At 42.5% G+C, this 12,602-nt stretch overlaps 1 pseudogene; it reads right to left on the reverse strand.

Moving 5' to 3' along the window:
• Window positions 1-743: 743 nt before the first annotated feature.
• LOC136476398 ((S)-beta-macrocarpene synthase-like) lies at window positions 744-11,984 on the reverse strand (annotated as a pseudogene).
• Between the last annotated feature and the right edge of the window lie 618 nt (window positions 11,985-12,602).

A 12,602-nucleotide genomic window follows, 5' to 3' on the forward strand; every position in this document is an offset into this window, starting at 1 on the left:
GTGCTTATGCTTTATCTTGTAAGCTAGAGTGAGCCTGGCTTGTGCCTTGTAATCTTGGTGGGCAGGAGCAATCTAGACCTTGTTGGTATTCTAGCGATATCGACCCTCCAAGCTTGGTGTGGAGCGGTAGTGAACTTGGTATGCTAGGGACAATGAGACCCCTTTCTTGGTGGGGAAACTTCCTAGCAAAGACGGTGCTATATAACTAGGACAGTGGATGGCATGTGGTGGTGATCCTTTGTGGTTTGTGGCATTTGTCTTGGTTGATACGACATTTGCGGGTTACCCAACACTGTGGGTAAATAGCCTTGTGGATCATATCCTTTCACGCTAAGGTAGAGACCCATATTGTACATGTGTGGATAATGGGCATTAGCTAATCAATTCTAGATTTAGTGATCGCCGAAGAGTGTTCCTTATCAAGTCGAAGGTCTGACGATGATGATGAATTGTAATATCTAGCTGCAGTACAACACACCTATTAAAGAGAAACGTTCTTTATTTTAGCTGAGGCAAACATAGCACAATACAATTGACGGTAACATATATATTTTCCAACAATGCCCGAGAACAACAGCTATAGGATAGCTGCTGTCTTCTTTATTGGGGTAATATATACCACCACATCCTTGAACATTACTTAAGCCGTACAATATATATAGCTCCGATAATTATTTCTGCGTCCTTGGAGCAAAGCTTCATGCCGGTATTATCTTGATCAAAGATGACAATAAGAGAAAGCTTCACATCAGTACTGGCTTCACGTAAAGCGATGTTAACATGTCTTTGATTGTATGGGAGACAGTGTATTTGTCAGCTTTCTTGTACATGTAATCTACTGTTCATGCAAACTCAAGTACCGTTCGCGGCACAACTACTGGGTATTCTTTCAGCGCAAGGCCCTGTCCAATCATGAACTTCCATGATTCTTCTGTAAGTTCTTTTATCTCTTCACATGCTTCATCCATTGTTAATGCATGCTGCTTCATGTAACACTGAACAGTGGAGACACAGTGCTTCTCTCTTTGTTCACGCTGCAAAATGTGGTATCAGGTATTTTCTATTAAAAAATAGTTTGATTAATAACCCAAACTCAACTAATGCTAACCAAAAGTTTTATGTTTGGGGTCATCTCCATCATTATTATTCACTATAATATAATTGTCGAACAAAGTTGTGAGTCTAGCTAGATGTTGATACAAGTAACAATCAAGGTATAGTCTTTGCAGGGAATTAGAGTTGTCAAAGGATAGAGAAAGACCTTGGTTGATACAATGTCATTGGAGAGCCGTATAAATATACCGAAAGACTTAACATGAAGGCGTTCTTTCAATGTTTTTGGCATATAATCCTCATCACGCCATTTTATTTCCTTGGTGTATTCTCGAACTAATTCCTTCACCTATATATGTAGAATAAGAAAACATGTGAACTCATTTTAGATGCTTACATAGTTGCTAAATTATAACCACTACTACAGAAACCACTGCTTAAAAATATGATTATGAGACAATAACAACATAATAAATAGTTTGCAACATTGTCATGGTGCTTGCACTTGGTAATTTCCATGTTGTAAGGAATAGATTTATATACAAGGCAACATACATCATCTATTTTTTACTAGAAAATAAGGTATCCCATGGATATGTGTGTGTGTGTGCGCGCGCGCGCTCATATAGTAATATGGAATAGGATGTGATCGGCCACTGTATTATCCATTAAGGAGTCCATTTGTCATATTTGGCTTAATTATAATCAGCTGTGTCAAGGAAGATAGAAATAGATACTTGCCGCTTCTTTTAAATAGAATACACGGTAGCTCTTGTCTGGTCCTAACTCATGCTCAAAGGATGTAAATGTCTTCAACAAATATAAGTAGAAATCCTTCATGTATCCTGGGAGGAGAGAGACTGCACTTTCATCCCACCTGCAACTTACTAAGTTAGAATATAGATCACTTTTTCTCTCTTTGAGTATTTTATATGTAAATCCAACACCTCAAAAGTTTTTTAGTGTGGTATTTTCTTAATGACATGTCTACAACACACATACAAAATATGTGCGGCTGTTGACAAAATATGTGAATTAGTTACTATAGTTTTTATAGAGAGTTCCCTTTTTTGGAAAGAAAAAAGATAGAATTCACTAGACAGCGGCTCATGAAGAATGTACCTGTCGACCGCTTCCGCAAGTTGCATACTCTCATAAGTGGTAGCATGCATGTGAGTCACGGGTATCATCTAGAATCGTGATAAAAGCAACAATCTTGGTAAGTATAATTCGAGAATGAGAATATTGAGGATCATAGCATCCCCCACTCATAAAAAAATACACCTCTACTATCCTATCCCTGACAAAACTCAAGTTTGATTCGACACAGAGTTCCTTCCACCACCTGCGATGTAGAGAGAACAAAACAATTAATTGTCATAAATTTGAAATATGCACTTTAAATTCCGAATGAGATTTAAATATAAACTTACGCCGTGCATTCTTTTAGCTCCTCCGTTGAATAAAGAAGCTGCAAAAGGTTGAAGTTCAGTTTCGCAAACTCCAACATTCCTTTGTTTTGTTTAGCGTCCTTTTGATAAATAGGAATATAATCCCTCATTTCCAAAGTTCCAACCCTTCGAAATAGTGGTGTATCTAGAGCAGAAGATGTTAGATTGATCTCCTGACCAATAAGCCCAACGGCCTATTGGGCCTTGGTCTCGCGCCCTGATCGGGGGCGCCCAACCCTACATGGTTGGTGGGCCCCCGTCGCACTGCGCTATATAAAGAGGTGGGGGCCGGCGGCTCAAAGCACGAGGTTCGCCGTGAGCCGCAAACCCCACCGACAAACCCTAGACCGATCTCGAGAGGGCGCGCAGCCAGCGACGGGAAGCTCCGCTGATCCTCGCCGTCGCCACTGCTACGCCCGACCGCACTGCATCGACGTCCGTGCAACCTCTACTCCACCCGTCGCTGCCCGTGTGCTGCCTCCATCACCGAACCCGCGATGGCTAGCACAACCGCGACATCATCTGGAGGCTCAGGTTCATCACCAGCCCTCTCTCCCCTATCTCCCTCTCGGTGTAGTGTTCTAGGTCTAAATGTGCATGTGTTTCATGGTTCTATGAGTTCATCCGCCTAGATCTACTCTAGTCGATCCACAGAATATCAACAATGGTACCAGAGCCTACTAGCACGTAGATCTAGAACGGGTACCGATTAGAAAAGGAAAAGTTGATTAGATCCAGTGTGGATCTAAGCAGAAAAGGGGTCACCCGACGTTCGGTTGAACCCTAACTCGATCCGTCGGATCTGAGAAAAGAAGAAGGGCTCGGTTTTCATGCAAAGAACGAACCCTAAAACCCGAAGGTGATTCGGGGAAAAGAAAACAGTGGCCGTCTCAACCCTAACCCTAACCCTAATCGTCAAATCGGGCTAAAATCCGAACAAATGAATCAAAGAAAGGGGAAGAGGGTGGCTCGGTCACCTCGCCGTCGAGCACGCCGGCGCGCGGGGGAAAAGAAAAGGAAAGGAACCGATTTCAAATCGGAAAACCAAACCCTAACCCTAAAAAGGAAGCCTACCTGGGCTTCTACCCACCGCCGGCAGCATCGCCACCGCGCGGATAGGAGACCGCGGCGTCGCTCCCGAACGGCGCGCGGGACAGGGCCGAGATCCGCACTGCACCTCGCCAAGCGGTCACGGCAACAGGGCACCACCCTGCGGCCCCTCGACGGCGGCGTGCTCAGCCTCGGGCGAGCACGCACGCCGGCGAGAGGGCGCTGGACGGTGCCGCCCTTCTTCTCCCTCGGCCACTGAGGACGGCTGCTGCTGCGGGTCTCTCAGAGCTGCGCTGCGGGGTGAGAGAGAAGGAGAGGAAGTGAAATGAACCTAGGGTTCAGGGAGAGGGGCTGGCCGGGGGGTTTTGTTCGGGCGAAACGGCCGGGCAGCCGTCGGATGGAGATGGACGGCCACGGGCGACTGGGCCAGCGCCGCAGCCCAGGCGGGATAGGGCACAAGGCCGAAATCCCGGCCCAGGCCCAGGTTGCGGCCTGGGCGCGGGGAGAGAGCGCGCGCGGCTGGGCGCGGGGGTGCGCTGAGCGCGCGGATGGGCCGCGGCTGCTGGGCCGTTTTCGCTGGCTGCGCGCAGCGCGCGTGGGCAGGCCGTGGGCCGCGCGTGTGCTGGCTGGGCCGAAATGGTCAAATGAACAGATATTGTCACAGTTTTTGTTTTCTTATTTTCCAGAAAACAGTTTGATCAATTTGAATTGATTTTTTATGATAATTTTCTGTACAAAATTTATCCAACGATATTTTTTGTTCAGTAAATAGTAAATTTGCTTCTGGAAAATAGGAAAAAGATTATTAAATGTTAAAGTTTCCGCTGCGTATTTAAAGATGTAATTTTCATTATTAAATTCGAACCAACGGGAGAATTTAATTTTGAAAAAGGATATGTTTTAAATTGATTATAATGTTGTTGTTATTCTGACCAACGTTGATTAATGACAATATTATAATGTTTTTTGTTATACATTAATTCTATTTCTGCCCAACGGTGATGTAGAATTAGTGTAGAAAATAATTGTATGTTTTAATTTTGACCAACGTTAAACTAAGGCATGCAATTATTGTTGTTATTTCTGTTCTCACCCTATTTGAATTATGTTTTCAGGAGGATACAACTTGATGAGTTGTATCAAAGAAATCCCCACTCTAAAAGGTGATAACTATATTGAGTGGAAGAAAAAGATAGACCTGGCCTTTATCCTCGCTGAGGTGGACTGGGTTGTCACCACACCGTGCCCTAAAGAACCTGAGGCACCGGTGAGGGAAACAGATGAGACTGATACTGCATGGCAGAACAGAGAGCGGGATTTTGCTCCCGTAAAGATGTCCTATGACCTTGAGCATAGGAAATGGGTCACTGCCAACAAGAAGTGTCTGGCAGTGATAAAGAACACGATTGAGCCTGCTATTGTGGGCTCAATTCCAGACTGTGACACGGTCACAGAGTACCTAGACAGAATAAAGAGTCAGTTCACTGGCTCTTCAAAGACATATGCAACCCAGCTGATCAAGCAGCTGGTCACAGAAAGGTACTCTGGTGGCGGCAGTGGCATTAGAGAGCACATACTGAGAATGAGCAATCTGGCATCTAAGCTCAAACCAATGGATTTGGCACTCAAGGATGAGTTTCTTATTCATTTGATTTTTGCTTCTTTGCCCAAAGAATTTGACACATTTGTTGTTAATTACAACATACAGCCTGAAAAATGGGATTTGGAAAAGCTCATAGCCATGTGTGTGCAGGAGGAGGAAAGAATAAAAGTTTCACAAGGTGGTTCTGTCAACTACCTAAAAGATAAGAAAAAGAACTATAATAACAGTTCTTCCTCCAAATCATCTGGAAAAGGTCCCATGCAACAGTCTCAGAACCAGCAATTCCCAGTGGCTAAAGACCAGTGTCTCCACTGCAAGAAGACGGGGCATTATAAAAAGAATTGTCCTGATTTCTTAAAGATGATAATGAAGAATAAAGGTGAGAACATTATTACGTTCGTAAATGAATCCTTGTATGTAAAGTTTTCAAAATCTACTTGGTGGATTGATTCAGGTGCAACTATTCATGTTGCTAATTCATTACAGGGATTCCGTTCGATGAGAACTTTGCAAAGAAGCGAAAGTTTCATTAAAGTCGCAAATGGAGAACAAGCAGATGTTGAGGCCGTTGGTGATCTTCCGTTAGAGCTTGCTGATGGCTTCATAATTATTCTTAGAGATGTTCTTTATGTACCTTCTTTGCAAAGAAATTTGATTAGTGTTTCAAAGTTGGACCATGATGGTTATGATTGCCATTTTGGAAATGGCAAATGTCAGATATTGTTTAATAATAAATGTATTGGTCTTGCCTTCCGACAAGACGAGCTTTATTTGTTATCACTTCGTGAAAATGTTAATTCCGTATGTGATGTGAATGAAAATGTATCCTCATCGAACAATGGAAACAGAAAACGAAAGAGAGCTCAAGATGCGTTGTCGAAATTATGGCACTGTCGTTTAGGCCATATTTCGAGGGGGAGAATAGAAAGACTAGTTAAGAATGATATTCTTCCTCCATTAGAGCTCTCAGAGTTAGAACAATGTAGAGATTGCATAAAAGGAAAGTATGTAAAGAAAATTAAGAAAGATGCCAAACGAAGCGCAGGAATTCTACAGATTATTCACACAGACATATGTGGTCCTTTTCCTGTGAAAAGTGTGGATGGTTATGATTCATTCATAACATTCACAGACGATTACTCTCGTTTTGGCTACATTTATCCAATTAAAGAAAGAACAGAAGCGTTGGATAAATTTAAAATATTTAAAGCAGAAGTTGAAAATCAGCATGATTTAAAGATTAAGATAGTCAGGTCTGACCGTGGAGGAGAGTACTACGGTCGGCATACCCCATATGGACAAGTTCCTGGACCTTTTGCAAGGTTCTTACAGGAGAATGGTATAGTCGCCCAGTATTCAACACCGGGCGAACCTCAGCAGAATGGAGTAGCTGAAAGGCGTAACCGTACCTTGATGGATATGGTGCGTAGTATGATAAGTTACTCCACTTTACCCACGAGTCTGTGGATGGAGGCGTTAAAAACCGCCATTCATATTCTCAATAGAGTACCAAGTAAGTCGGTGCCCAAAACACCGTATGAGTTGTGGACAGGAAGAGTACCCTCACTTAACCACTTGCGTGTGTGGGGGAGCCCTGCTGAGGCTAAAGTTTTTAACCCAAACATTGGGAAGCTAGATCCCAAAACAGTGAGTTGCCATTTCATTGGCTACCCAGAAAAGTCAAAAGGTTTTCGTTTCTACTGTCCTAACAGACATACAAAGTTTGTGGAAACGAGACACGCTGTCTTCCTAGAGGATGAAATGATTAGGGGGAGCATGGTAGCTCGAGAAATTGACCTTGAAGAGAAGCGGGTGTATGCACCCACTCCGATCATTCATGAGCCATTTTTCTCACTACCTGCTGTTGCTGCACCAACAGTACAAGACACTGTGGTGCCAGCACCTGTTGTTATCCCGCCTGTGGCAACAATGAATGATGATGAGGAACCTGTGGCTCAGGATCCTATAGAACCTATTGCCACACATGAGGGGGAGCAACAACAGCCTCAAACAGAAAATGTGCCAATTGAGGAGGCCCCTAGAAGGTCTCAAAGAGTTAGAAAATCAGCTATTCCTGCTGATTATGAAGTGTACAACACTGAAGAATTTCAAATGGAGGATGATCCCACCTCATTTGAAGAAGCCATGAAAAGTGACCATTCATCAAAGTGGCTTGAGGCCATGGAAGATGAGATGAGATCAATGAATGCAAATAAAGTTTGGGATTTGGAGATAATTCCTAAAGGAGCCAAAACAGTAGGCTGTAAATGGGTCTACAAAACAAAACTTGACTCTCAAGGGAATATAGAGAGATATAAAGCCCGACTTGTGGCAAAAGGCTTTACACAAAGAGAAGGGATTGATTACAATGAGACCTTTTCTCCAGTCTCATGTAAGGATTCCTTCAGAATCATAATGGCATTAGTGGCACATTACGATTTGGAATTACATCAGATGGATGTAAAGACGGCATTTCTCAACGGAGACTTAGAGGAAAATGTTTACATGGCACAACCGAAAGGTTTTGTCATGGAAGGAAAAGAACGTTTGGGATGCCGCCTAAAGAAATCTATTTATGGATTAAAACAAGCTTCAAGACAGTGGTACTTGAAGTTTGATCAGACAATAAAGAATTTTGGGTTTAAAGATAATGTTGAGGACAATTGTGTCTACGCAAAGTTTAAGAATGGGAAGTTTATCTTCCTTGTCCTGTATGTGGATGATATCTTACTTGCTAGTAGTGATGTCAGTCTACTACTGGAAACAAAGAAGTTTTTGTCCTCAAAGTTTGATATGAAAGATCTTGGTGAAGCTTCGTTCGTTCTAGGGATCGAGATTCACCGAGATAGAAGTAAAGGGGTATTAGGACTGTCACAAAAGGCATACATAGAAAAAGTCTTAAAGAAATTCAGTATGCACAAATGTAGTCCCTCACCTGCTCCTATAGTCAAGGGCGACAGATATGGGGATTTTCAATGCCCCAGGAACCAATATGAGATCGATCAAATGAAAGTGGTTCCATATGCTTCAGCTGTCGGAAGCTTGCAATATGCTCAAGTGTGTACGCGCCCTGACTTGGCATTTGTTACCGGGTTACTTGGCAGATTCCAGAGCAATCCTGGAATAGAACATTGGAAATTAGGTAAAGAAAGTCTTGCGTTATTTGCAAGGAACGAAAGGCCTCATGATGACGTATAGAAGATCTGATTCACTCCATATAGTGGGATATTCAGATTCTGATTATGCGGGAGATAATAGAAAATCCACGTCTGGATATGTGTTTACTCTCGCAGGGGGAGCTATTTCATGGAAAAGCTCAAAGCAAACCGTCACTACATCGTCCACAATGTATGCCGAGTTTGTAGCATGTTATGAGGCAACGGGGCAGGTGAACTGGCTAAAGAAGTTCATACCCGGTTTGAAGGTGGTTGACGACATCAATAGACCACTGAAGTTATACTGCGATAATAATCCAGCAGTACAGTATGCTCACAACAATAGGTCAAGTGGTGCTGCCAAACACATTGACATAAAGTATTATGTTGTGAAGGATAAAGTCCGGGATCAAATGATAAGTCTTGAGCATATAAGTACCGAAAAGATGCTCGCGGATCCGCTTACAAAAGGCTTACCACCCAACGTGTTCAGAGAACATGTAGCCGGCATGGGTTTAAGGGAAAGCCTATGATTCCTGGACTATAAAGGGCCCAAAAGTTAAAGTAACTATTTCAGATCAGAGACGTGCATTGTAGCTGTTAAATCTATCGGCGATTGACCGTGACGATGAGACATGCTCTATGCATCATCTGTGAAGAAATGAGTAAGGATAAAAGGATTGAAGTTTAAAGTTTAAAGATAAAAGTAATAGTGAGATCAAGGGGGAGAATGTTAGATTGATCTCCTGACCAATAAGCCCAACGGCCTATTGGGCCTTGGTCTCGCGCCCTGATCGGGGGCGCCCAACCCTACATGGTTGGTGGGCCCCCGTCGCACTGCGCTATATAAAGAGGTGGGGGCCGGCGGCTCAAAGCACGAGGTTCGCCGTGAGCCGCAAACCCCACCGACAAACCCTAGACCGATCTCGAGAGGGCGCGCAGCCAGCGACGGGAAGCTCCGCTGATCCTCGCCGTCGCCACTGCTACGCCCGACCGCACTGCATCGACGTCCGTGCAACCTCTACTCCACCCGTCGCTGCCCGTGTGCTGCCTCCATCACCGAACCCGCGATGGCTAGCACAACCGCGACATCATCTGGAGGCTCAGGTTCATCACCAGCCCTCTCTCCCCTATCTCCCTCTCGGTGTAGTGTTCTAGGTCTAAATGTGCATATGTTTCATGGTTCTATGAGTTCATCCGCCTAGATCTACTCTAGTCGATCCACAGAATATCAACAGAAGAGACTTCCTCTGCTAATGGTGATGATTCCAAATGTTCTAATCTATCTTGAAGGCATCTTGTAGTAAAAGAAATTGCCTCATCGAGCAGTGTCTCTCCATGAATCCTCAGGTATGCTGCATTGTATAAGCTTAACAAGCTCCTAGTATCAGCCTCAATAAAATCCCCTTGTTGGTCTTTAAAATTCAGAAACACATCTGCATGCATATATATCCAGTTGGTTGGGACAGTGAGCATTTGGTAATATATATTTTCTCAAGTGTAACATAATATATATAGCTCAGTATTTGTATATGATAATAAGGACTCACCGGATGAAACATGATAGCCACATTTACGCAGAAGATAGAATCGACGCGAGACTAAGTCCAAATTACCATCGTAATTGGAGTTGTAAACAACAAGCAGCTTTTCGTTTATCTCATCCTCATAGTGGTAGTCCAGATTAAGTCGCTGCAGTGTGATTATAAGGTCCACTATTTCTGGCACATCATCTGAACTTTTGATCATCTTCCTCACTTCTTCCCTTAGCACTCCAGTCCTTTCCCGCATTTGAGCTTCCTGCAGTGAGGACAGGCAAACAAGCGTATTAATTACCTATTGAGTGCAACAAAGCAGTATGTGTTTAATGTTTTAAACCTGCATGTCTCTGTCTATATACACAGTATATGTTTCTATATCTATATCGAGCAATTTGCGTCATTACTAAGCATGTTGTATATAGTAAGAGGCTAGGCATCACGAATTATCTAACTGGTCACTTGTGTAAGCAAAATAGTATATATCTTACCTGTGTTGCGGTCGATCGGCGGCTCGTAAGAAACAAAGAAATCTCTCCACAGAGATGGGTGGAAGGAGGAAGAGATCTGGTGTGTTTGGTTTCACTACGGAAAACTGGCACTTTACCGAGTGTCTGTGGCACTCGGCAAAGCCCGAAATACACTCGGCAAAGGCTTTACCGAGTGCCACACTCGGCAAAGGGCACTCGGCAAAGAATTAATCGGCAAAGAAGCCTTTGCCGAGTGCTTTTTGTCGGGCACTTGACAAAGCCTTTGCCGAGTCATTGCATTCTTTCGGGGAAGGCCGCCACCGGCCATCGAAGTCGTTGCATTTTTTTGCGCAAAATTCACGGCTAACGCGGCTGGTGGGATTCGAACTCACGACCTCTCCCTCACGTGTCTGCTGCTCTACCACTGCACTACACTATCATTTATGTCTAAATTCCGTTATCTATCCTCATATATTATACTAAACCGAGAGTAAATTGCTTGTTTGAGGCCCTAAACGAATTCAAATCAAAAAGTGGCCAACTATAAAGTTTCATAACTTTTCGAGATCTACAATTTTCATTTGGGAAGTTTTTTCATTCGAGGTCATTTGAAAAATTTGAATTTTAAATTTGAGAGATTCAAACGTAGTTTTACATGATAAGATGATTTCAAATCAAAAAGTTGTCAACTACATAGTTTCATAACTTTTGGAGATCTACAATTTTCGTTTAGGAAGTTTTTCCATCCGAGGTCTTTTGAAAAATTCAAATTTTAAAATTTTCAAATTCAAACGCCGTTTTTGCATGACAAGATGATTTCAAATCAAAATGTTGCCAACTACAAAATTTCATAACTTTTCAAGATCTACAAAGTTTATTTTGGTCATTTGTTCATCCGACATAGTGATAGTAACATTATTCACAAATCTTATATATCCCTCTTCTACTTTCATGAAACTAATGAGACATATGAGAGAGATGTAGATTTTATGAACAACGTTATTGTCGTTTTGTCAAATGAAGAAATGACCAAAATAAACTTTATAGATCTTGAGAAGTTATGCAACTTTGTAGTTGAAAAGTTTTTCATTTGAATTCATTTCGGGCCTCAAAAATTGCTTTGAAAAAATAATTTGCCAAGGGCAAAAAAAAATGCACACGGCAAAATACCTCTTTGCCGAGTGCCAAAAAAAGGCACTCGGCAAAGACGTATTTTGCCGAGTGCCAAAAAATGGCACTCGGCAAAATACATCTTTGCCGAGTGCAAAAAAAAACACTCGACAAAGCCATCTTTACCGAGTGCCGAAAAAACACTCGGCAAAGCCGTCTTTGCCGAGTGCCCGATAAAATACACTCGGCAAAGCTTCCGGCACTCGACAAAGTGCCGGTTTCCGGTAGTGTTTGAGGAATGAGGTGGTCCATCATTTTCTCACTCCTCACTTTTTATATTTGTTTTGTGGAATAGAATGAGTTGATCTATCACCACCTTATTCCTTATATGCTAATAATTAGTATATGCATAAGGAATGAGTTGATTCCACCAAAATTTATGGGATAAACTCATGATGCATCGTCTCATGAAGCAGGAGGTAACTCCACAAACCAAACACACCATCTCCTGACCGAGGCGAGGACCAGTCTGTAGTTAGTGTTGGGGCAGCCATCCTTAGCTATCTCAGTGCTTCGTATCGTATGTGGTTTTGGTACTGAGACATGGGATGAATGCATGGAAAGCCTCATGGGGGTGCTATTTATATATGCTTTGAGGTAACAGATATAGAAACAAAAGTCTAAGCTGTCGCCCTTATACTTTTCAAAATGGAAATGGAGAAAGTAACGCCCCTTGCGAACACCTTTTCCAAAGCTGCTGCCTCTATATTTTATTAGACGCCCTTTCTGTACTTTGTATATTTTGTGATGACCACATACGGAGATCTAAGTATCATTTATACTCCCTCCGTTCCAAAACATAAGTCGCTTTGACTTTTTTTTTTTTGTACATCTATTTTGTTATGCACTTAGATATAATAATATGTTTAGATATACAGTAAAATTGATGAACCAAATAGTCAAATTAACTTATAATTTGGAACGGATAGAGCAGTTAACATTGTGATGATTCACTTGTAAAGTTTAGGACTACAGCAATGTCAATTAGTACTACAAGAGTGTTTTTTTTTCACCTATAGTGTTTATTAAGCTGCTGCGGCTCATTGGACGATTATGGATCCAATATATGGTTATCAAGACATGACGCGATGGTGTTTAATTAATGAGCTACC

Source organism: Miscanthus floridulus, chromosome 8 (genome assembly GCF_019320115.1).
Source record: "Miscanthus floridulus cultivar M001 chromosome 8, ASM1932011v1, whole genome shotgun sequence".
Classification (NCBI taxonomy): Eukaryota; Viridiplantae; Streptophyta; class Magnoliopsida; order Poales; family Poaceae; genus Miscanthus; species Miscanthus floridulus.